This window comes from Capra hircus, chromosome 2 (genome assembly GCF_001704415.2).
Source record: "Capra hircus breed San Clemente chromosome 2, ASM170441v1, whole genome shotgun sequence".
NCBI classification, from domain to species: Eukaryota; Metazoa; Chordata; class Mammalia; order Artiodactyla; family Bovidae; genus Capra; species Capra hircus.
The window spans coordinates 109,400,124-109,416,275 of NC_030809.1; the positions used below are offsets into that span (position 1 = coordinate 109,400,124).

Here is a 16,152-nt window from a genome sequence, read left to right on the forward strand (position 1 = left end):
TTTAAAAATTTATGTGTGGAGATTTTCATCTTAGTATTATTTATGATAAATGAAATTGCAAGCCTCCTAAATATCCAATGTGAAAATGATTAAATTTTCATGTATCTATATCTATATATCACATTAGGAACTCATTAAAATAGTTATGAGGAACTAAATGATTTGGAGAAATATTTGTAATATAATGTAACAAAGACAAAGGAACAAAATTTTACCAAAAGTATACATAAAAGAAAAAAAGCACAGAAAAGACCAGAATGCTAAGGGTAGCTATCGCTGATTAATAACGTCATGAGTAACTTTTTCATATGTGTGATAGTGCTTTTTTTTTTCAGTTTCACACGCTACAGTTTTTTTAAGTCCCTTTTTATTACTAAATCATGTACAGCAATTTATGGTTCTTTGTTCTTAGATACAGACCAACATCTTGGCTTTTTGTTTGTAACTTATTTGTAAGATGTCAGGTACAGCTCTTCTCCGGCAATAAACAAAGGCCAAAAAACAAAAAAATCTCTGCAGCCAATCTTGAGTACACAAACTTGGCATCAAAGTTGCCACATTTCCAAGTGGCAGTGATACCCCTGGTGATACCAGAAAGAGAATATAACTTAAAGAAATTAATTAAATTCAACCAGTATATCCTGCAGTTTTTCTACTTCTCCCTGGGGGACTGATCTGGCAGTTGGAGGTCCTCAGAGTTTTCCCAAATACCTGACCAGCGACCTCTCCATACATTATGTGCTGTATCATTATTGTGTTTTTTTGTAAGAGAGCAGCCAACATCAGCCCAACTTGGAGAAGACTCAAAATTATTCTTTCACAAGCCCTTGGTGGTAGAGGAATAATTTGGGGGGTTGGAAGAATAATTATACTTTCCCCAGGCATTTAAGCAATCATGCTAAATTATCCATTTCAATGTTTGACTAACTTACCTGAAATTAAGTAAATATACAGATCAATTACCTACTCCCAAAATAAATAAGCAACGTGCTATCCTGTCTTGTGTAAAGGCAGGCATATCAACAGCATGACATAAACATAGTTAAGTGATCTATTCCTAGGGGATATAGGCTACTTTGTTCATGGAATGTTCAAATCTGATTGTCTGGTAGTGACATCCTGATTTATAATGTATGCTGCAAATGGTCAGAAACTTTCCTTGACTAAATGGTGGTACCGAGTGGTACAGGAATACGTACACCCAAATACCTTCTATAGACTAATGCATGATGGTGGTTGGTGGTGCAGGTCTGGGGTTGGTGGTGCAGGTCTCTTATCAACTACCTTTAAAACACAACAACCTCCCTTGCAAAAATGCCCCTAAGGAATGTACAAATTCACTCTGGAATCCCAGAACTTCTCATTGGATTTTGTTCTACAAAGCAATATTTCCATGAGAGATTAGAGGCTTTGGAGGTTTAGCTATTAACACAACATATATTAAATCACTTTTATCAATTAGGTCTATTGTTAGCAATCCAACATAATACATTTGTAAATTCAATACATTTGTTTCCCTTAGTATCTAATAATTTCTGGTTGAAAAAGTGTAGCTGTCTAAAGGTCAGTCGACTTACAAAGAGTTTCCTATTGCTAGAAAAATCATACACTTAGAAACTGAGCATACTGAAGCAAATTCTCAGTACTGCCTGTTTTAAACACACACACATATATATATACATAGTTATTTCTTAATCAACCTTTTTTCTCTTTTCATTTAAGCAACTTTTATTACAGGTCAAATGTTGAGGTTGTTCTTTGTTTTTGCTAAATATGAAGTTAAGCATATCATGAAAAAATACAAAATAGATACACAAGATTAATTTCTTAAGCACTTAAAAGGCAATTGTTAAATATCACACATTAAAAATTTTTTTAATTGATAGGGGAAGTTTTGCAATTAAGTAACCCTTTCTAGTTCGTATTTTTCACATTTGACCTCCCAAAAACTCAATCATCTAAATATATGAAGCCCAATTCACTCAACTTATAGATAATTCTTATAACAATAGATTCATGATAATTCACCAAGTTCATCTTTTCAATGTCAACTTCCATGTCTGTTATAAGTCCCAAATGACTATTATTTGGAAACACCTCTCAAGAAAAGCAAATGGGTACTCTGTCATTGCTGGGTGATAACTTATCAACCAAATGCTCCACTATTGTTAGAAAACTGTCACCCATTCTATTAATATTACAAAGGGAATATGTACTGTGATAAACATAATGGAAAAGAATATGAATGTGTATATATGAAATATATATGAAAAGAAAGAATGTGTGTGTATATATATATATAACTGAATCACTTTGCTATACAGTAGAAATTAACACATTACAAATCAAATATACTTCAATTTAAAAAATTTTTTTAAAAAGCAATGCAGGGAAATTTTTAAAGTTTCAATCTCTTCAAGAAAAATTACAGTGGACATAGGAATAACCTGTTTTTTAACCTTACAGAGCTCCAAGCTGGAGAAAAACAGGAGTAATCCTTTCTTCATAAATAGCCATAGAGTTTCCTGGTTTAAGTGTTGGGCTAAGAATGTGTTAAGATAAGATACTAGAGTAACAGATAATGCCTCAAGGATGAAAGAAGTTTGTTTTTCCCAAAAGGGCACAGCACAGAACTGAGAGCACCACTTCTGTATCCTTCACAGCCTCTAAGCACAGTGCTGGGCACATGAGACAGTAAACATATATTTACCAGGAAATGAGGATTTCTCTTTGTAAAATTCAGTCTGTTGGGATCATTACAGACAAGAGATTCATAAAACCATCAAGGCAAACAATGTCTTTTAATTGAAACTTACTATCTTAAATCTATATAAAGAAAAATGAAACCTGGTTTAATCTGAAATAGGAGGACTATCTAAACGTTTTAAAAGAAAGAGAAAAATATTACCATATTAATGTTTCATTTGTTTGCTCTTTCCCTATAACAGTTTCTTTTTCCTCTCATGAATTCTCTTCTTAGAAGAAAAGGGCAAGTTGTAGTCAATGGAACATTGTCCAAAGTTAACAGAGTAAGGTAATTTCTATGGCAAATCCTATTTTCCTACTCGATCCTCTAACACATGCTGTTCTATCCAGGCACTTTTGGTCTACCTGAGGAGGTACATGCGCTCTTTTTAAAAGCATTTAACACTATGTGGCATTTTAATAATCCTACCTTCCCTGAACTCAAATACACTCCTCAATTCACCCATAATTTTTACTTTACTTTTTTGGTATTTACTTTTACTCCTTTGGTGCAGACAAACATATTTGTGATGTTTATAAACTGGTGATGGTTTACTACAATTTTCACACCTTATGCATAGCAACAAGGCCTGTCCCCTTTGGAAGATTTAAAGTCACTTGCTAATTTCCAAACTTGACACTGCAACCGTGATACCCAAGGGTAACAAATTGTCTGGTGACCTTGCCCTGCCTAATGTCAACTAGTGGAACAGCCAACTCAACTGATGGAACTGAAGCAAGACAGGTACAGCAAACTAACCTATTAACACTACTACTCACGTGCAGCATTTTAGCTGCCTGGCTTTCAGAACAGGCCGCCAAATAAGTGGCCAGAATTACTTTTTTTTAAATCCAGTTTACAAACAAATTGAGTTGACTGCTTCCTCAAATTGTTTCAGAGCCCTGACGTTTTGATAGAAGGAAACAATATTGGTATTAAAAGGATATTTCAAGGGACTTCCCTTGGTGGTGCAGTGGTTAAGATTTCATCTTCCAGTGGAGAGGGGTATGGGTTTGATTCCTGATCAGGGAGTTAAGATTCCACATGCCTCACGACCAAAAAACCAGAACATAAAACTGAAGTAATATTGTAATAAAGTCTTTTTAACAATGAAAAACAAAGCAAAAAGTATATTTCAAAAAGTCAAGGGCTTTGCGGGAAAACCACAAAGCCAGTTGACGAGTGATCATGTACACACATTATTTAAATGCAGTTTCTTTTTTAAAAAAAGACCAAAAGAATATGATGTCAGATTCAAAAAAGCCACAAAAAAAATTATACCCACTGTGTGCAAGACTTTGTTTAAGGTTTGTGAAAGAAACAAAGAATGATAAGCTATGATCTTTCTTATATAGAGTTTATAAATTTATTGGGAACAAAAGTTATTTATGCATTATAAATTACATAACCATATAACAACAATAGCTGCTATTTGTTAAGTACCTACTATGTACTGATGATATAAAAATGATGATATAGATGATATAAAAATCTTTATACACATCCATTAGATTATTTTAGAAATAGATGAAGTGAGAGTTCTATTTCCTTAGTAGGAGAACGTGCACCTCAGAGACATCAGTCAAATTCCCACAGACGCAGAAAATGAATTTTTTTGCAGAAAATGATTCAGACCCAGGACCTATATTCTACTCTTCATCTCACATCCCACAAAACAAATGACAGTTTTCAATTACTCATAATTTACTTATTAAGTGCCAGCAGTATTTTAAGTGTTTCCCACAGATGATCTTACTTATCCTCACAACTATGAGATAATACTGCTATAATACTATGAGATAGTATTAATAGCCCCATTTCATAGATGAGAAAACTGAGGCTTGACCAAATCTCACAACTGGTAGATGGAGAAGCAGGGATTCACACAGCAGGTAGTATGACCCCAGAGCTGTACCATATGACAGTAGATGATTTGGTTCCAAATAAGCATCAGAGATAGTAAGAACCAACTGGTCTCACGGAGGAAAAAAATGAACACCATAAGATGGTGTGATGAAAGAAGGCTTCTTGAAGGAGAAAAGACTGCACTGGGCCTGTGTGAAAGACCAGGACTTGGGTGGATGTCGGAGAGACCAGCCTTTGTATAGGGTCCAAACAACTTGAAGGAGGCCCAGCTTGGTTGAAGTCTAATGAGCAGGCCTCCAAAGCCCAAGCACAGGAACCTCTTCAAACATGGGGGACAACGACGCTGGGTGATGGAGAAGAAAGGGCCTTGAATGTCAAGAACAGAGTGACATGGTCAAGTGGGTTGAGAGTGAGAAAACTAAGAAATCTTTACTGCAAGTAACTCTATTGGGCTTCCCTGCTGGCTCAGACTGTAAAGAATCTGCCTGCCATGCAGGAGACCTGGGTTTGATCCCTGGGTCAGGAAGATACCCTGGAGAAGGGAATGGCATCCCATTCCAGTATTCTTGCCTGGAGAATTCCATGGACAAAGGAGCCTGGTGGGCTACAGTCCATGGGGTCACAAAGAGTCGGACACAATTGAACACTTTCACTTTCACTTCAGTAACTATTAAAACTAAAAGGCTCTCTGGGTGGATGCAAATCTGAATGAAGATACAGATTTGGCCATGAGAAGGCCTTGGGCTCCTCAGAACCTTGCCCAGAGCAAGAGCTTAATGAGCAAGGCAGTGGGTGGTTAACTCAAAGGCTCCGGTAGGCATGGGGCTCACCCTGCAGCCCTTCCAGTTGCCCCACAACTGATTCAATGCCTGGCAGATGGCCAGCAGTTTCCACAGGTACCACCCAAGGCCTCCTAGTGTTCTGTCTTTTCCAAGCTGAATGGATGTGTCTGAGCATCCAGCATGTGGAATTCAGCCAGTCCTTGTGAGATAGCAGGTTGCAAAGACTGCTAAAAGATTTAGTAATTTTTAAAGTGTCTTTTCAATGATCAAAAGGCAGCAGAATAACATGATACACTATCAGAGAAGCCTCTCAATTCTGGGAAGTGGGAAGTTACATTTCCACCTTTTCTAACTGAGCTATTCCTCCCATGACAGTAGATGGCCCCTTACAAGTGGAATGACAAGAGTGCCCATCCCCTGTGATGTAACATGCATGTCCAAACACCCTTGAGAGTGGTGGTACCACCCCCGGTGGAGAACAACTTAGAACATCTAAGCGGCTTGGACGTTCAGAGCTCAAAATGTCTTACCCCACATGAAAGAGATCATCTAAGAAAACCCCTATAATAAATTCTTCCCTCCTAAAGATAATAAAATTTCTTTATTGGTAATCATACTCCCATTCACCCATCAATAAGAGGGCCTGGGGTTGGACAATATCATGCCCCAGCTACTAGTACCAGCACGTTGAAATGAACTTCCATGGGAGTGTGATAAAGAATCCCAGTTCCAGGAAAGCCTGTTTCACCCTGGAGTGCTCTATCAGGAGTCCACAGACTTACCCATCCAAGGGTGAGGGGAGTCACAGGAAAAAACAAAAACAAAAAAAAAACAAGCCAAAACCTTAAGTCCTCAGGCAGTTGTTCTTCACTAATGGAAAGGATCACTGCTGTGAAAAGCAAAGTCAGAAACACACCTGCTTCTGGTGCAACCTTTTCCCATCTGTGTAATTATCAGAACAAAATATATATGTATATATACTTTTCTCAAACACCCTCTCCTCACCCTGCCACACTTATAAAGAAAGAAAGAAAGATATTAATTGACAATCACCTGAGTGCCTAAAACATTCAAAAGAGGCTATTTTGACCAAGCACACTCAGCAGTGAAAACTTCCTGCCAGCCAGTACCAAACACTGAAACTGTGTTTGTTTTAGTCTTTCCTGTATTTTCTCATATAATCCATGCTGTTTTCTTTAGCAGCTGAGTCACTGAGGTTCCTACAGAGGGACGCATACTCCACCTGGGAGAAAACTAAGCCCAAGAACTTTGTCCCCAATCCCCACCAAGGAACTAACTGGTTATCTGATAGCCAAAGAGCTACATGTATAGGATGCTAAAAGAACACTATCCAAACCAAAGAAGATAGTCCCCTGCTCTGGTTAATAAGAACCCAGTGAATCCAGCTCCATCAGGAAAGAGTCCAGCCTCCTTCAACACCATGTCTTAACATGACTTGTACAAAAACTATAAATCACCCCCATTTAAGAGCTGATTTCCAACCCCAGCTGCCCAAGGTATTCCTACCTGGCTTATTGATTAGCAATCTAAATTAATGGGGAGATAGTTCAATGGAATAAAAAACTAAAAAGGAAAATCACACACTTCTGAGAAATAAGGGACTACACAGATCCAGGCAAACTGCTTTCCTGCTTAAGGCTTTTATAGGGTGTGATAGACCCACTCTCACGCCGAATGCAGAGTTTATAAATAGCACCAAACCAGGGTTTCTCTCATGAATCAGTCCCAAGTGTTGAACCATAAGTCAAATCAATACACGTGTGGTAAAGATACAGGCGTCATTGCTGTTTTGGTCATCTTAAGTAAATGAGATCACAGGTTATCAAATGATCAATGGCTTGAAACCGGAAGTTAGGACAATAGCAGGAGAAGAAGAAATTGACCCCCAGTTGATGGATTTGGTGATTCTCTACAGTCACAGGGGAAATCATTTGTAACTACAAAACAGGTCTTCTGGACTGAATCACACAAATACTTTCTTATTCTGATCTTATTTTTTTTTAACTTTTATTATTAACTTTAAGTATAATTGACCGACAATACTGTTTCAGGTGTTCAATATAGTGAATCAATATTTGTATAGCTTATACTCCACTTAAAGTTATTAGAGGACTTCCCTGATGGTACTATGGATAAGAATCCACCTGCCAGTGTAGGGGACCCAGGTTTTATCCCAGATCCAGGAAGATCCAACATGCCATGAAGCAACTAAGCCCGTGCGCCACAGTAAGCCCAAGTGCCACAACTACTGCAGCCCACATGCCCGAGAGCCCATGCTCCACAACAAGAGACGCCACTGCAGTGAGAAGCCCGAGCACCACAGGGAAGAATAGGCCCTGCTCTCTGCAACTAGAGAAAGCCCGCACGCAGCAACAAAAACCCAGCTCAACCAATAAATAAATAAAGTTACTACAAAACATGGGAATTCCTAGTAGCTCAGACGGTAAAGCGTCTGCCTACAATGCTGGGAGAGCCAGGTTCGATCCCTGGGTCAGGAAGACCCCCTGGAGAAGAAACGGCAACCCACTCCAGTATTCTTGCCTGGAAAATCCAGCAACCCACTCTAGTATTCTTGCCTGGAAAATCCCATGGACTGAGGAGCCTGGCAGGCTACAGTCCCTGGGGTCACAAAGAGCTGGACATGACTGAGCGACTTCACTTCACTTTATTACAAAATAATGGCTATATTCTTTTGTGCTGTACACTTTTTCCTTGTTTTTATTTAACAAACCCTTTGCTGTACTTAGTCCCTTACGCTATGCTATTTAGTTCTTGACTGTTCACAATAGTTACACCAATATGCTCTCAAGACATGAAAAGGGATAAAAGCAGAAATAGAGGAAGAAAGAGAAGAGGGGAAGAAAAATTGGAAGAGAGAGGGGGAGGAAAGGAGAGATACCAAAGTCAACCAATATCAGTGTCCAAATGCTAAATAAAATGAGACCTAGTATTGTACCCTAACCTCAGTGGTACAAAATGGTAACTCATTCTTCTTTAACAGTGGCCCAAATCCAGGCTGGACCGGTTTGTAACTGCTAAGTGGGTTTATAGGTCACAAATTTCATGCTAGGAACTCTGAGCTCTCACTTGAAATCTGTACATTTTCAGAAAGTGGAGATTAGGTATAGTTGTATATATATTATGTATAATATATATAATTGTATATATATGCATGAAATTTACTCTGAAGCAACCAATGCTTACACATCAATAAGCAAGTCTAATGACAACTCTGGCCAGAAATATTGATCATTGTGAGGCTTATGGTGGGGCTTACTATAGTGTTTACACAAACACTGACCTTTTTTCCCTTCTAGTCACCTTATATCTCAGAAAGGGTTTTTTTTGTTTCTTTTTAATTTATTTTTTTTATTGAAGGATTATTTCTTTACAGAATTTTGTTGTTTTCTGTCAAACCTCAACATGAATCAGCCACAGGTATACACATATTCCCTCCCTTTTAAACCTCCCTCCCACCTCCCTTCCCATCCCACCCCTCTAGGTTGATATAGAACCCCTCTTTGAGTTTCCTGAGCCATACAGCAAATTCTCCTTGGCTATCTATTTTACATATGGTAATGTAAGCTTCCATGTTACTCTTTCCATACATCTCACCCTCTCCCCATGTCCATCAGAAAGGGTTTTATAAGAAGCTCAAAATTCTCCCACCATGACCTGATATATATATGAAAAATAAAGGACAGAAAAAGTAAATGAGAATAAGAGACCAAAAGAAGAGTGATACCAAGGTGATAGGAATTTATTATGATTCTATCAAGAACAGCACATTATTCTAAAGTGTGAGCTCCTAAAAGCGGGAATAAACACCTCTGTAATCCCAGAGCCTAGCACAGAACCTCCTAGTAACCAAATCAATAAACAAATGATATGAGATGCATTAGAATAATGTGGGTGAAGCTGATTTCCAAAAGATTAATAAAGCCTTGAGATCATGATGATTTGTGTACTTTTATAATGGATCCTGCCATTTTCCTTCCAATCTAACTACCAATGGAACAATTACCTTCCATATTGACTCTCTTGAGAGTCCAAAAGACTCTTTAGAAGCCAACCTCAAACCCCTGGGAGCCTCTTTATGTGTCTGGGTCATTCTCTGCTAATTCAATAAACGATGGAACTCCCCCCTTCCCCTGACCTCGACCCATATTATACAAACTGTTTATGTGCAGCATTACTCTGGAGTACTCCGTACCCGCCCCTACAAAAAAAAATAGGGGGAAAAGGAAGCCACAAGAGAAGATCTGATTCCACAAATCAAAATGTGTAATTGTTATAGCACATGGATCTCTGCTCAATGTTATAGTACATGCTGGATCACAGGAAAGTTTGAGGGGTAATGGATACATGTTTCCGAATCCTGAGTCCCTTGCTGTTCACCTGAAACGATCACAACATTGTTAATCGGTTATTCCTCAATACAAAAAGGTTTTTAAAAATGTGTAATTTTTATTATAAGCGATTTGCTAACTTATGCATGAAGTTAGTTTCTCTGCAGAGTCAAAGGTAAAGGTGTATTTGGTAACTTGGGGAGCCATAAAATAGGATCTATTACATTTGCAAAGACTTTCATGGTAGAATGATATAAAATGTCCTGTGTCTCCTCTACTACAGTGATTTTAGCAGACTGAACAAATAGAACTTCAGGACATGCCTCACCAGCAGGCTATCTGTTAAACCAGGAGTCCTTTGGCCCTGGTTTGTTATGCCTGGGCTTAAATAGCATTTATGGGTCTCCAAATCACTTCCAGGCTCCATAAATGTCATCACCTCATGTTATAATGTGAAACTCAATAGCTTGTTGACACAGAATCAACAATATTATATTATCACCCACTAATATCCATGTGTAATGAAATAGTATTTGGGTTTCTGACTAAATACAGTGAACTTATAATTCCCCAATATTAAGAGAAGCTTAAATAAAATTATAAGTTTATCTGCAGTGATGGTCAAAAGCAGGAAGAAAAAGGTAACATATGTTTCCTAAGATTTCACCTAATCTGTATTTAAGTATCAATAAGTAATGACCGTAAGAACCTATTTTCATAATAAAGTGTTAACCATGCAATAAAATAGAACTTAGAATTTTAATGATGGAAAAAAATAATGGTTTCAGTAATAAACTATACTAGGAAGTACATACAACAAAATCTCTGACACAAAAAATTAAAACTATTGCTTATTGGAATTTTGCCTGTATTACACTTTTTAAAAAACTACAAGAAAATAAACTGGTATTAGGAATTTTGGTCAAGAATGGAGTTTTTAATTATCATCTTAATTCTGAAAATTAGACATCTAGAATTATACAGTGCTGACTTAGACAATGAATGAATAAGTTGAGATTCCAAATACAGCTATTATTTAAAGACAGTTTTAATTAAATTTAGTAAGAAAGTCAGATTTTTCAATTAGGGCTAAAATAAGATAGTGATAGAGAAAACACCAGACTAAGATCCAAGACACATGGGTAGCACAGACTACTGTTCCCATATCATTCAAAAAGTTCCATGAAGGCTGGAATTCTGTTTTATTCACTATTAAATTTTTAGTCGGTAAGGATTTCTTGCTTAACTGACTTAGGTTGGTGAACATGGATTTAAACTCTGATATGGAGTTCCCTGGGTTTCCCAGGTGGCTCAGTGCTAAAGAATCTTCCTGCTGAAGCAGAAGACACAGGTTTGATCCCCTGGTCAGGAAGATCCCCTGGAGAAGGAAATGTCAACCCACTCCAGTGTTCTTGCCTGGAGATTCTATGGACAAAGGAGCCTGGAAGGCTATAGTCCATGGGATTGAAAAGAGTTGGACACAATTGACTAACACTTTCACACTTTTTTCATGCTGTTACCTTACCTGCAAAATTTCTGACCTGCAAAACCAAGTTCTGATGAGGATTAAAGAGGTCCCTGTAAACCACAAGTACAAAGCCTGAAGGACAGCAGTCCCTCTGTGAAGGGTGACTCCCTCCTGGGCATACCCACTTCTCATCCATCTCAAATATTCTAACAGCCTACAAAGTAAAATATTCAGGAACCAGTGCCTTCACTAGATAAGACCTGTCTGTTCCCCTAACTAATTGAGAGAAAACTCCCAGAGCCTGAGCCCCCTTGCTTGTGAGAAGCTCAGCATTTAGAGCAAGGTGGTTGGTTGCCTGCCCATGAACAAAGTAGCCACTGGCCCAGTCTGAGATCAAGGACAAGACTGAAAATCCGGATTTATCCTAGGAAACACAGGTCAAGCTGGGGCCAAAACCAAGCTTGCCACTGGTTTTCTATTTTATTCTCAATGCATTTTCCTACAATAAACATTTTTATTCTTCATCTATTTCAAATCACTCAATCTCAGGTGAGCCTCTGGAGTTTTTATGCAAACTCCCATAAGTGTATAATTTCAACACACACAAAAAAATTTGATGATAAATATAGAGGCTTTCCCAGAGTGGATTTTAAATCATTATATTAACTTGGACACAGCAACGTTTTTATGGTCATAAAAGTATTCCCCTTGACCTCAGCACTTCCCTCAACATATGGCATAGAACTGAGGACATAAAAGAAATTCAGGATTTTAATCAACTGAAGCTAAGCTAAAAAGCTTTTCATTGAGAAAGTTCATAAATTCTCCAGGGCCTAGGTTCAAAAACATGAAATTCCAAATTCTTCCTTAGAATGCTTAAGATACTCGGTATCTGAATTCTCTAAATGTTCACTTACACAATATAAAAATGCTACAAATGTACATATTCTTTGACTAAAATCATATGTGATTTATGACTTGCAATATATCCAAAGGAAAACTTTATCATCTTCAGTTATTACCTTCTCTCTGGTCCAACCCTTCCAAAAGGAGGAATAAAGTACCCCATCGTTGCCATGACCCCAGCCCCAGGCTTTCCTGGTAATGGAACACAATTCTCATCACCCTCCGAAATAGTCTCCACCTCATACAGCAAGCACTCCAAACTCAACTCAATCCAACAGCATGTGTTGAGGCTCTGGCAGAACACCCATTTGTATGCTTGAGGAAACAGAATAACAACTGTCAGGACACAACAGCAAAGACAGAAAGTCCAGGACAATTTGGCTGTCCTCAGTCAAGCCCATACAACCAGCCCATTCCTGCCAGGACTAAGTGAGGCCAGTTCTTCCCTGAATAAGAGTATGTTCACTGTTTAAGAGCACTCAACACAAGCAACTTAACCCTAAAAGGTTCCTCTGATAGTCCAGGAATGAGGCGATTAAGGCCTTATCTAGTTAGAGTCCCACCTCTGCTTCATTTCCCCCACCCAAGTCTAAAAACCCTTTCCTTCTCTTCGCTTTAGATCCCCATGACGTGGCCAAAGTGTTCTGAGCCTCAAAACCTGCGCCTAAGTGAACTTACAGCAAAGTTTAAGTGAGTTTTAAAGCTTTCTGTAGATACTGGTACTTTCAGCAGAAAACAGGAAGCCCTCAAAGAAGTGAAATTTCTAATTGTGGCATTTTAGGCTTCCCTGGTAGCTCAGACAGTAAAGAATCTGCCTTCAATGCAGGAGACCCAGGATCCATCCCTGGATCAGGAAGATCCCCTGGAGAAGGAAATGGCAACCCACTCCAATATTCTTGCCTGGAGAATCCCATGGACAGAGGAGCCTGGTGGGCTGCAGTCCATGGGATCCCAAAGAGTCGGACACGATTGAGCGACTAACACTTTCACTTTCAGTGCCCAAATATCTTCTTCACCAGAATGATGACACAGATTTTAGGATCTTAATAAGACTCCAAATGTGGTACATGGTCAGCTATCTTTGCTGATACCAGAAATGTCATCAGCACTGAGATAGCATTTTTCCATAAAAGCACAGGCCATCAAAAATACAGTCCAAGGGTTTCCCAGGAGAACTGGTAACATCTCTGAATCACTGTATTGTGTTTTAGATTAATCTGAGATTTAGAAAAAGGCCTTAAAATGAATGATGCCAAAACCCAAGAGAATCAAGTAATGAATATGATTTACTGAAATACTGTAGCTTTGGTTCTTTTATAAACCAAAACCCCTTGCTCTACTGTTTGTAACTCAAAGATTTCTTTCCATTGGAAATGTAAGATTTACCAACTCCACCCGATGTGTATGTGTATATCTGTGTGTACACACACACACACACACACACACACACACACACACATATACACAGAAGCCCAGTGTTTCAAAGCTTGCTGTTAAGGAATGGAGCTGATACACTTTCCTGAAGGTATACCTTCCACTACACCTGTAGGAATGCATCTCAAGTAGAGGAGTCTACTTTTCCCATCTTCCATTCGACCCAGCATGTGTAAAAGCCAACAGCTTTTCGACAGAAGTTTAAAAGACAAAGTCTGAATAACCAGATGACTGTGTGCTTGATATATTGCTCTAAAATGGGGGCGGGAGGAGTGGGATGAGGAAAGGGAGAGAAGAAGGAAGATTAGAAACCCAGTGACTTTCCAGAGAGAAACCCCTGACATCCACACCTGGGTTCAAACCTCTAGCTCCACCTCTTACTAACACTATGGTACATGAGCATGTTACTTAATTTCTATGCCTCAGTTTCCTCATCTAAAAATGAGAATAAGAGCTCCTACTCTTAAAGTTAAAATGAAGACAGGGTAAGAAGTATGGGCCTGGGACTTTCCTGGCAGTCCAGTGGTTAGGAATCTGCCTAACAGTGCAGGGGACGCAGGCTTGGATCCCTGGCTGGAGAACAAAGACCCCACATGCTCCGAGGTAACCAAACCTGAATGCCACAATGAGGCAACTAAGAACCTGACAAAAAAAAAAAATAAATTTTTTTTAAAGTATGGGCCTGAAAAAAATAATAATTAAATAAATTTTAAAAAAGTATGGGCCTGGCACATAAGGACATGGTCCACAAAAGTTAGCCATGGCTACTATTTTTAAGCAGGTGTCTTCTGACCCTTTAAACTCTATATATGGTCTCCCTTTGAATTTTTCAGTGTTTGTTTGCTCCATACATATTTGCTTATACTCTAGCACTTCTGTGTTCATAATCTGCAACCCAGTTCTAAATTACCCTAATTAGAATCATAGTTTATACCCTCCAAAAAGCTGATTTAATACAGAAATTTCATATCATATTATTAAATTGTCACTTCTATTTGAAAGTACACGTGTGTGTGCTCAGTTAGTCTGTTTGTGATCCCCTGGATATACCCGCCAGGCTCCTCTGTCCATGGAATTTTTCAGGCAAGAACACTAGAGTGCGTTGCCATTTCCAACTCCAGGGAGTCTTCGCAATCCAGGGATCAAACCCACATCTCTTGTGTCTCCTACATTGGCAGGTGGATTCTTTACTACTGTGCCACCTGGGAAGCCTTTTAAAAATTACACTCTCTCCTTAACTAAGTATTTCTTATATCCGAGGTTCACAAAAGAACGTATATATATTCAAAATAAAACTGAATTAGAACAACAGAACTTAATTTACAAAGATAGGCAAGTTTTCAGATTGAAATCTATGCACTTTCAAAAATAAATCTATTTCGTAAGATAAATTAACTCTTCTAAGTTTATTTCTTTGCTTGACAATGTCTCTATTTTCATGGAGCAACTATATCCCAATTTTTTTAAAAGACATTGCAGCAATTACATTTCTCGGGTTTAAAACGTTTTGTAATAATTTAAAAGAATTCACGTTTAACTAATAACATTAACCAGTCACCTAAGCACAGATATCTTAGTCCAAAGAAGTTGCTGGTGACAATATTTACTGAATTACTAAGTTAAACAATATGCAATTATTAAGCCCTGAGATTAGTATCTATAGTCTAAGAATTCTCATTTCAGCCTGCATGTGGAAATTGTTTCTGACTGTCAATGACATTTTGAAAAAGATCAAGCGTAAAGCAAACGAGTCCTGAGCTTTTCAAAATGTAAACTGCGATGCAGTAGCACCATTACAGCAACCACTGAGAAAAGGGGATTCTGAACAAGAACTATTTCTAACTGCAAAATCAGACTCACAGATGCATATATATAGTATATATTTCAATAAGGTCAAAGGTTAAAAGAAACCGTAAAGACTCTAGAGAGAAACCCCTAAAGTCTACACCTGGGTTCAAAACCCCAGCTTTCTTTTGGTGCATCCTATGTGCCTACAACTCCCTTCTTACCCCTTAGAATCATTAGAAATAGGCTTTAGGGACTTCCTTGGGAAACCTCTCCAGGGGATCTCCCTGGCGGTCCAGTGGTTAGGACACCACACTTCCACGGCAGGGGTAATAGGTTCCAACCGTGATCAGGGAACTAAGATCCCAAATGCCATGAAGCATAACCACAAAAAAAAAAAAAAAAAAAAAAAGGCTTTATCCTTCTTCCATATGATGGTCCTTTGAATATTTGAAGAGAGAGCTAACCGTTGTTCCTCTGATTCTTTTCTTCTCCGAAAGAAACATCAAGTTTTTCTATCATTTCTCCTAAAACATGCTTCCAGTTCTCTCACCCTCCTTGCATCTATCCTCCAAATCCAGTTCAAGTATCTTAACAAAAGTGTGGTCCTCGAAGTAGAGCAAATGCCCAGGGTCACCTGACTGTCCACGGCCAGGACCACAATAGCCTACCACAACGCTCATTCCTCTTCCTCCTTCAGACACAGAATCCCAGTTTTATTCAGGTGAACAGTGTATTCGGCCAAAAGGCTATATTTCCCAGACTTCAGCTAAGTGTGGTCACTGGAGCAAGTTT

At 38.5% G+C, this 16,152-nt stretch overlaps 1 protein-coding gene across 2 annotated transcripts in view; it reads right to left on the minus strand.

The window, feature by feature from the left end:
- LRP2 (LDL receptor related protein 2) overlaps positions 1-16,152 on the minus strand; it is a 181,412-nt gene that overhangs the window by 146,841 nt on the left and 18,419 nt on the right. The gene's annotated exons all lie outside the window — the stretch shown is intronic.